The sequence below is a fragment of the Impatiens glandulifera genome, chromosome 1 (assembly GCF_907164915.1).
Source record: "Impatiens glandulifera chromosome 1, dImpGla2.1, whole genome shotgun sequence".
NCBI classification, from domain to species: domain Eukaryota; kingdom Viridiplantae; phylum Streptophyta; class Magnoliopsida; order Ericales; family Balsaminaceae; genus Impatiens; species Impatiens glandulifera.
The window spans coordinates 8,687,496-8,697,456 of NC_061862.1; positions in this window are offsets into that span (position 1 = coordinate 8,687,496).

Here is a 9,961-nt window from a genome sequence, read left to right on the forward strand (position 1 = left end):
TAAACATTTGAATTTGAAAATTCAAACATTCCCTCCCTTTAAAGGGTTTATTGGTTGGACTCATGCCTTGACTTACATTGACATTAGCTTGAACTCTCTTATTTCAAAATCAGCCATTTCTTGAATTTGATTTTGGGCCTTTCTTAATTGATATTTTGGTTATTCTTCATGAATATTGATGGATATTGACCATTCTTCATGGGTTCAAGACCCTTCTTGATTGATATTGACCTTCTTTTACCCATGACTCCAAATTTCGAATTCTTCAAAATCCCCTAAGAAATATAAAATAATGTTAATTAAAATTAGTTATGAAATTAAACAACTAACTCCTAACTAAAGCTAACTAGCTTTGTAACTAATTTACTAAATTAACTAACTTTCTAATTAAATAAATGATAAAAGAAAAAAGAGAAGACAAGTCTTATACCATTTTATATTTATAATTTTATTTTCCTAATTAATCTAATTAAACAAAACTAATTAAAAACTAATTTAATTAAAAAAATTAACATGAAAATAGTAGTTATATATATAAAACGTTTTCCACTTTATTATTGATTTATTTATTATCTAAGGTTATTTTAATTAAATAAAAACTTAAATATGCTAAGTATAATAAAACCTGAAGTTTTTTAATTTAGACAAATACTACATTAACTTAATAAACGTCCAATATTATTTATTCTTGAAATCTCAATTGCTTCAGAAATAATTATTTGTTTAATAACATGCATATGAGTTTTAAAATAACAATAAATTCAGAATTTATTAAAAAGATAAATGATAAAGTTGGGTATTGAAAAAATAAGTATCTACACTTGTTTTAAGCCATATTTGTTTTTTAATTTACAAAACTGTCCAAGATTGACTCATGCAAATTATTAGGAGGTAACTTATAATTTTTTTCATCCAACTTATTATGCAAGAATTCATTATTTACATCAAGTTTAAGTAAATATCATTTCTTAGAAGGAGCTAAAGATAATAAAGTACTTATCTTGTTACTTTTGCAACTTGTGAAAAACGATAAGAGTGTGTTTGATGAGGATGGAATTGGAATTGGAATTGTTGGGGTCAATTCCAATTCAGGTGTTTGTTTGAAAAATTAAATTTAGGAATTGGATTTAGAATTTAAATTCTGATGGAATTATAAACCATATATTTATTAGCTTTTGAATTCCAGTCAAATTAGATAAGAATTGTAATTCCAACCATACAGATTATACCAATTTCCTTTCACCTCTCTCTCTCCTTCCCCATTTTTACCTCGTAACATTTTTCCCATTTCCTTTCACTTTTCTCTATCTTCTTCCCCATTTTCTAGTAACATTTTCCCCATTTTTCCGATCTATCTTCTTTCTCTTCTATTATGTAATCGGAGGCGACGGGAGACGACGGGCGGCGGCGGGCGACGGGCGACGATCTCTCACTGGCAGCAACAGGCGACGATTCCTCACTAGTGACGACGATCTCTCACTGTTTCAACATCAGGTACCTCCATATATCTCTTCAACGCCCATGGAAAACACTTTATATTTTTTTTTTTATTTCTAGATCTGAATGCGATTATATATTCTTTTGGTTGAGAATATTATCCTTTATGAAATACACAAATCATATGAAAAAGATATTTGATCTTAATGATAGGATCCTGGTATTTTGCAATAGAGTTTGAGTGATGTAATGTATTTGTGAATAGCAGTAGACCCTTTGTTTTTATATGTGTTGCTTTATGATTATATTGTGGCTATTTATGGGTATATGATAAGATTAGATTATGTAGAATATGATAAGTGTTAGTTTGATAAATATGTTGGTTAATATCTAGTAAGATTATGACTATTTATTAGAATTTTGATTCTTAGTATTGATTCTAAAATCATTTCTGATTTTTCTATTTTAAAGTTTAAATTTATGTAATCTTAGTTTTTAAGTAGAATAGATTTAATAACTGAAGATTATGATCATAAGATGAAATCAGGTTGAAATGAGAAATATTGAAATCTAAGTTGTGACAATTCAGGTTTGAGGCTAATAAGTTCATGTTGAATTTAGGATGAGTTAGTATTTTAATCTCAGATTGAGTAGTTTAATGTTGACACATACTCAATATTTTATATATGGGTAGGAATATATTTGAAACTTATTGCATACAAAATTATAAACTTTTCTATGTTACTTTGATCTTCTATCAAAATATTATTATAACTTGTTTGATGTTATGCTATTTTTTAGTAAAAAAATTGTCTTGCTGAAAATTGGTTTAAATAAGTTGTTTTTTTTGTTAGAATTTTTGTTTAAAATTATTGATATAAAGTTACTTTTAATTATTTGTCAAAATAATGTTCTCAAAATAATTTCTTCCAAACAAAAGAATTGTAATTGAATTACAATTCTATCATTTCCCCAAACATAGGAATTGGAATTGAATTACAATTCTATCATTTTCCCAAACATAGGAATTGGAATTGGAATTCAATGCCAATTCTCATGGAATTGGAATTAGAATTCCAATGCCAATTCCAATTCCAATTTCAATTCCCCCTCATCAAACACACCCTGAAGTCAATGCTTTCCCTTTGGTTGTAGCCCTTTGCAACATATATTGAAGTCATTTCTTTTATCTATGTTTCCATCTGCATACATGAGTCTCCTGAGAGACTCGTCATATTTGATCTCTATTCTTTTAGTGCTTTCAAGAAATAGAACAAGTTCGAGAAAAAATATAAATTGGGTGTTTTGAATGAAGTTTTTATTAATCAAGCTTGAATATGCGTTTTCGTGAACTCAAGTGTGTCATCCAAATTTTGTTTAAGGACATTCTATAGAAACTCACCTTTTACTCTCCGATTTTATAAATTTTTAAATAAATTCCGAGTCAATTATTAAAAAAAAAAAATCATACGTGTAACTAATTATCAAACCATTTTTTTAAAAAAAATCTATTAAGAAAGAACATTTTAACCCTCAATATTTTGTTTTCCTGCTGTTGTGGAAAAATTATGTAATGAATCAGTAAAAAAAACTTTTAAGGCCTTAACTATTTAATTAATTATTTCAAAATTCTAGATCCCTTCACTTAGCTTTAGTTTGAAGATATATTTTTTATTTATTTATTTTATTCGAAAAATTGGTTGACAGAATTTTAAACGTGTACAACGTTATTACTCTAACTATATTTAAAAGATAGATATATTTTCTTTCAAGAATGCCATAAACACACATTTTTCTAATGAATTACCTCTTTTGAATTAAAATTTGACAATCTCTACTTATGAATTCTAATTCATTGTCCGTTCTCACTATTTGATATTTTTCTCAAATTAGGTCTCGATTGTTGTAAAGAATATATATCAGCAATGTGTTTAAAGCATGAGATTTGTGTGAAAGCATATAGGTCCATGTACATATTGAAAAATCATCAACAATTATATATATATGAGATATTTTTTTTTATGAAATCTTCATTTTATGGCCTCATATATTGAGGTTTATCAAATCAAAACAAGTTTTAATTTTAGATTCATGCAAAGAAAAATGTAATATGTGCTGTCTACCTATAGGCTATAGCACAATGTTCACAAACTTGCATATCATTTTTTAAATATGGTTGAGCATGTCTGATTACAAATTCAGGAGTATGGCCTAATTTATTATGACATTTATTGTAAACCCTAAAATATCTTTGAAGTGGATCATTATTGAAAAAAACAAAATAATACATATAGCTAACTTCCCTCACTTTTCAAAGTTTTTCATTACTCTTAAGGTCTGCAAAACACAATTTTATCATAAAAATGCAACTTATGTTCTTATATTCAAATAATTTAGATTAAATTTTATTCAAAATTATGTATATATATATATATATATATATATATATATATATATATATATATATATATATATATATATATATATATATATATAAGATTTACAAGTTTAATATTTTTATTTAGATTAACACTCTATCTTTGTGACATGTTTAACTGTTGCATCTGATAAAAAAAATAAAATATTGTATATTTTGTCATTTCAAACATATTTTGAAAAAGATTTTTATTAAAAAATATATGTGAATTAACTCCTAAATCAATAATCCACATGTTTTTCTTTTTGTATTAGCATAAGCACAATGATTTGATTCAATTTTACCATCCTCATGCATAAAACTTTAAACATGTTAAGACAAAAGCTAGTATTTTCAACTTTATTATCAGGTTTAGAGTTAGGTTCATGGAATTTACTAGCCGAGTACACATGTAGTGCTACTATTTCCTTCGTATTTCATTCCGACTGGATTAATGCTCATAACATCATTTACTGCATTCTTGCCTTTCTTCCCTTTGAACCAAATGGGATACCCCATTATTTTGAAACACGATTTTGCAAATGTCCTTCCATTCGACAATGATTTCAAAATAATATATTTTCATTTTGTTGAATGTATTTCCTTTCCCTTTATATGACACAACTCCTGCAATATTTCTTTGTGCTCCTACTTTTGCTGCTTTATTCTTCAATCCTTGTATCTTTTTAGTCAATCATCAAAATGCAATTGTTCTAATTTTGAGTCTGTATTTCTTTTTGTTTTTCAGCACTTATAAGCATTGTATATGCTTCTGTTATTGTTGGTGGAAGATTCTTCAGTAAAATATGAGCCCTGGTATATGCTAATAATAGTCATTTAATCTGTTCAAAAACTGAATCAACTTGTTGAATTTATCTTTTTCTTGTAGTATCTTCTTGATTTCACAGATGCATATAACAATGACATTAGGCAATGGAACATATAGACTAAACATCATTCCACAATTTCTTCATTGCAGAATAATATTTCTTCATTGTTACTTGTTCAATTCATCACATTGATTACTCACTACAATTGATACTTTAATGCACCATTCTTCACTTTGTATCTTGTTGTTATTTCTTTTCAAAGTTCTTCTCCTGTAGTCGCATGCATACAAAATTCTTTAAGCTCTTTAGTTATAGAATTCCATATCCACGATCGCATCAACACATATGCTTTCTCCCATTTATCCCTAAGTTTTTCTTAAACTGGAAATTGATATCTCATTTCGATGAATTTAACTTTTGATTTTACTTGCAACATAGTTGGGTTTGATAACTTCCAACTTAAATAGTTATCACATGTAAGTGAAACACTGTAATTAACGGTGTTCATGGATTATCCATAATCTTCATCAATCTTCATGATTGTAGCTTCAACTTTAGATTTAGTTTCTTAATTGCTTTTATGATTCTTTGTTCCTTTGTTCTTTGGGCTGTGATACCAAATCATAGATTAAATCCACTATTTGCTTGATTGAAGACTTGATTAACATAGAAGTTAAATACTTTTACACAAGAACAAAGAAGAGGAAAACCAATAATCAAGAAAGAAATTTAAAATTCATGACAACTTGAGTCATTACATCTTATTTGTTTAATTTGAAAAAGTGTAGATGTAACAACCTTGACTCTTACTTTAATTAGACCGAGTGCTGGATTTTTAAAAACGTATATATTTAAGCGGAAAACAGAAACATTTACGGAAGAGTTATAAAAAATATGATTGTCATTACAAAACCAGACCCTTTAAAAACAGCAAAGGCCCTTTACATTAAAAATAATTATAACATGGTTCCTTAATACAAAACATTGGTCTTTAAGTGTCAGACCTTAAAAGCACTTTAAATATAAAAACATAGGTCATTAAGTGCCAGATCTTAAAAGCATTTGTAATACATTTGTCACTCCTCCCACACACACACCTCCCCTGCACCCTGCCCACCCTCCAAGCCTCCCTTCATGGGTCAACAGAATGATGTGGTTGTGTACCTACACCACACAAGTATAGTGAGTCTAAAGACCCAACAAACATATTTTAAAGAGTATATAAAAAGACAAGTAAAAGTTGCCTGGTATTGATGTGTTGCCTTGTAAAACAGTTTATAAAATGGTTAGAACAGAAACATCCTTGAACACATACTGGCCCTTTACATTTCAGAGCTGATCCTGAAAGTTAGGAATCCTGTTGAGCACATAGTTGGAAGGGCACACTAGTAAAAAATCGACCTTTACCGACGGTTCTTTCCGAAGATTTTATAAAACTCTCCTAAATACTCCCGAGAGGAACGAATTCTTCGGTATTAAAAATAGATTCCGAGAGGGGTGTAAAACCTTCGGGTTTACTAATTATTACCGAAGAACTTTCGGTTTTTACCTTCCCAAAAAACCAAAAAAAATTCTAAGTGTTGGATGTGGGTTAATTGCGAAAGTTTTTACAAAAACCTTCGGTTTTGAAATCCCGGGGATTTTTAATTGCGAAGGTTATTCAAAAAACCTTCGGTTTTACCTTTTTTGAAATTCTCTTTTCCGAAGGTTTTCCAAAAACCTTCGGTTTTGGCTCAATTAAAAATATGAAAACCGGAAGTTATATGAAAACCTTCGGCATCTACCTCTATAAATACAAACCCTAACCCTTCTCTTTTTCATTCCACCCTCTCCTTTCTCTCTCTCCCGCGCCGCAGCCGCCTCCTCCACGCCGGTTCTTCTCTTCTCGCGTTTAGGTTTGTTTCATTTGTTTTTTTTTTGTTTATTATTAGATTTAGATTTCTTAAGTTTATATATATTATCTAGATTTAGGCTAGTTTAAATTATTTGTTTGTTTCATTGATTTAGATTTGTCTATACGTTATTGTTTAGATTAGATTTAGGTTAGTTTGTTAAATATATGTTAGTTTTGTTATTTAGTTTGATTGAAGTTATATATATTAGATTTAGGTTACGGTTATATATTTTGTTTGATTAATATATATATATATACATATATCTGAAATGCATTTAGGATGGGTGATTCATGGAATAGTCTTCGGCGTACACCAGAGAAACTGCCTCCGTGTTACCAGAATTCGCTAGCACAAGCAGAAATTACGGCACGTGAGGAAGAGGTGAAACAGATGACGCTGGAAATGGAGCAAATCCGATTGAGGGATGTGGAAATAGGCCGATTGCTAAGTGAAATTAAAGCGGACAGGGCTGAAATGGCCTAGAGATTAGAGAATCTCGAACAAGAACTTGTATTGTTGAGGAGTCGACTGAATCAACCACCCCCTCCTTCCACCCCATCTAATAATTTCTAGATTAATTATGTGTTTATTAGTTTTCTGTACGAACGATGACATTAATTTTTATGTGTTTTGTTTTAATATTCATGAATTATTATTATATTTGGTTTGGTTTTAATATATTGTTCATGCATTATTTTATTTTTGTTTGCTTTTCACATTTAAAAAAAAAAACAGCATGGCCAAAACCGAAGGTTTATTTGAAAACCTTCGGTTTTGACCCTCGTTTAAAAAAATCTAAAAAATTTCTAAGGGTAAAAACCGAAGGTTTTCAAATAAACCTTCGGTTTTGACCCCTGCTTAAAAAAATCTGAAAATTTTCTAAGTATGGATAAGGGTAAAAACCGAAGGTTTATTTGAAAACCTTCGGTTTTGACCCCTGCTTAAAAAAATCTGAAAATTTTCTAAGTATGGGGAAGGGTGAAAACCGAAGGTTTTCAAATAAACCTTCGGTTTTGACCCCTGCTTAAAAAAATCTGAAAATTTTCTAAGTATGGGGAAGGGTAAAAACCGAAAGTTTATTTGAAAACCTTCGGTTTTGACCCCTATTTAAAAAAATCTAAAAAATTTCTAAGTATGGGAAAGGGTAAAAAACCGAAGGTTTTCAAATAAACCTTCGGTTTTGACATTTCCCAAAAACATTCTGTTTAAGGTCAGGACCGAGAGAATTATTTAAAACCTTCGCAAATACACATCAAAACCGAAAGTTAATGGTATAACTTTCGGTTTTAACAATTCCTAATTTGTTAAATTATTTTGTTTTTAACCCACTAATCTTAACTCCTAACTAATATAATCGAGTGTGGGTTATATTTTAAAAATTAATATTGTGTTTTATGTTAAAATGTTTATGATTGTGTTTGATTATTATAGAGAAGTGTATTTGAATGTTTATGTTTGATTATCTTATGAATGTGTGTAATGTTTGATCATATGGATTGTGCAATATTTTAAGGAGATCAAATGTGTTAAATTAATGTTGTTAAAGGTCATTAGAAGGTGAGAAACCAAAGAATTTAACAAATTAGGAAGTGATAATTCCAAAAGTTATATAATTAACTTTCGGAAATATCCATCTAAGCATAAAACTTCCGGGTTTTATACTTCTGAAGACCAAGAGTTTTATATACAACTCTCGATTTAGATGGTTATTTCCGAAAGTTAATTATATAACTTTCGATTTTACATTTCTCAATTTTTTAAATTAAACTATTTTTTCTTTCCAATATAGACTCCTAACTAATATAATCAAGTGTGTGTTATATTTTAAAAATTAATATTGTGTTTTATGTTAAAATGTTTATGATTGTGTTTGATTATTATAGAGAAGTGTATTTGAATGTATATGTTTGATTATCTTATGAATGTGTGTAATGTTTGATCATATGGATTGTGCAGTATTTTAAGGATATCAAATGTGTTAAATTAATGTTGTTAAAGGTCATTAGAAGGTGAGAAACTAAAGAATTTAACAAATTAGGAAGTGATAATTCCGAAAGTTATATAATTAACTTTCGGAAATATCCATCTAAGCCGAAAGTTTTATATAAAACTTTCGGGTTTTATACTTCTAAAGACCGAGAGTTTTATATACAACTCTCGGTTTTGACACTTATTAAAACTGATGGTTTTATATAAAACCCTCGGGGTTTAATAAGGGTCAAAACCGAGAGTTGTATATAAAACTCTCGGAAATGACCGAATAAAAATAAAATAAACGCCTCTTTCTCTTCTTCTTTCCCGATTTCCTTTCTCTCTTCTCCTCTCCTCTCCGTCGCCCCGCTTCTCTCTTCCCGACGATCAAGACACCGCGCCGCCCCGCTTCTCTCTCCCCGACCAAGACGTCAGATTGAAGACCACCGAAGACCACTAAAGACCACCGAAGACCACCGAACGGTTTTGAAGAATCGCCCTACCGCCGCCGACACTTGAAGAATCCCCTCTACCGCCGCCGCCGCCGCCCTGCAAGGTTAGTTTTTATTTTTTTTTGCAATTAGGTTAGATTATTGTTAGATTATTGTTAGATTGTTGTAATTAGGTTAGATTAATTTTAGATTCTTGTTAGATTTTTGCAATTAGGTTAGATTATTGTTAGATTCTTGTTAGTTTTTTTCAATTAGGTTAGATTATTGTTAAATTATGTATATATTATTGTTAGATTAGGTTATAAGTTTAAGATTAGGTTATTGGATTAAATTTTGGAATTGATTTTAGATTTGGTTTTGGATTTGGATTTGGATTAGGTTTTTAAAATTGGTTGTTGGATTTTGTTTTTGCTTAGATTATGTTGGATTATTGTTAGATTAGGTTTATATTTTTGTTAAAAAAGTTTAGAAATTGTATTGGATTGTGTTATTGGTTTGATTTTGGTTGCTTTGATTTGGGTTAAATTGAGGTTTGATTTAGGTTTAATTGAGGTTTGATTTAGGTTTTGGTTTGATTTTTGTTTGATTTTTGTTGGTTTGATTTGGGTTTAATTTAGGTTTGATTTAGGTTAGATTTTGTTTAATTTAGGTTTTGGTTTGATTTTGGTTTGATTGTGGTTGGTTTGATTTGGGTTTAATTGAGGTTTGATTTATGTTAGATGTTGTTTAATTTAGGTTTTGGTTTGATTTTGGTTTGATTGTGGTTGGTTTGATTTGGGTTTAATTGAGGTTTGATTTAGGTTAAATGTTGTTTAATTTAGGTTTTGGTTTGATTTTGGTTTGATTGTGGTTGGTTTGATTTGGGTTTAATTGAGGTTTGATTTAGGTTTTGGTTTGATTTTGTTTTGATTGTGATTGGTTTGATTTGTGTGTAATTGAGGTTTGATTTAGGTTAAATGT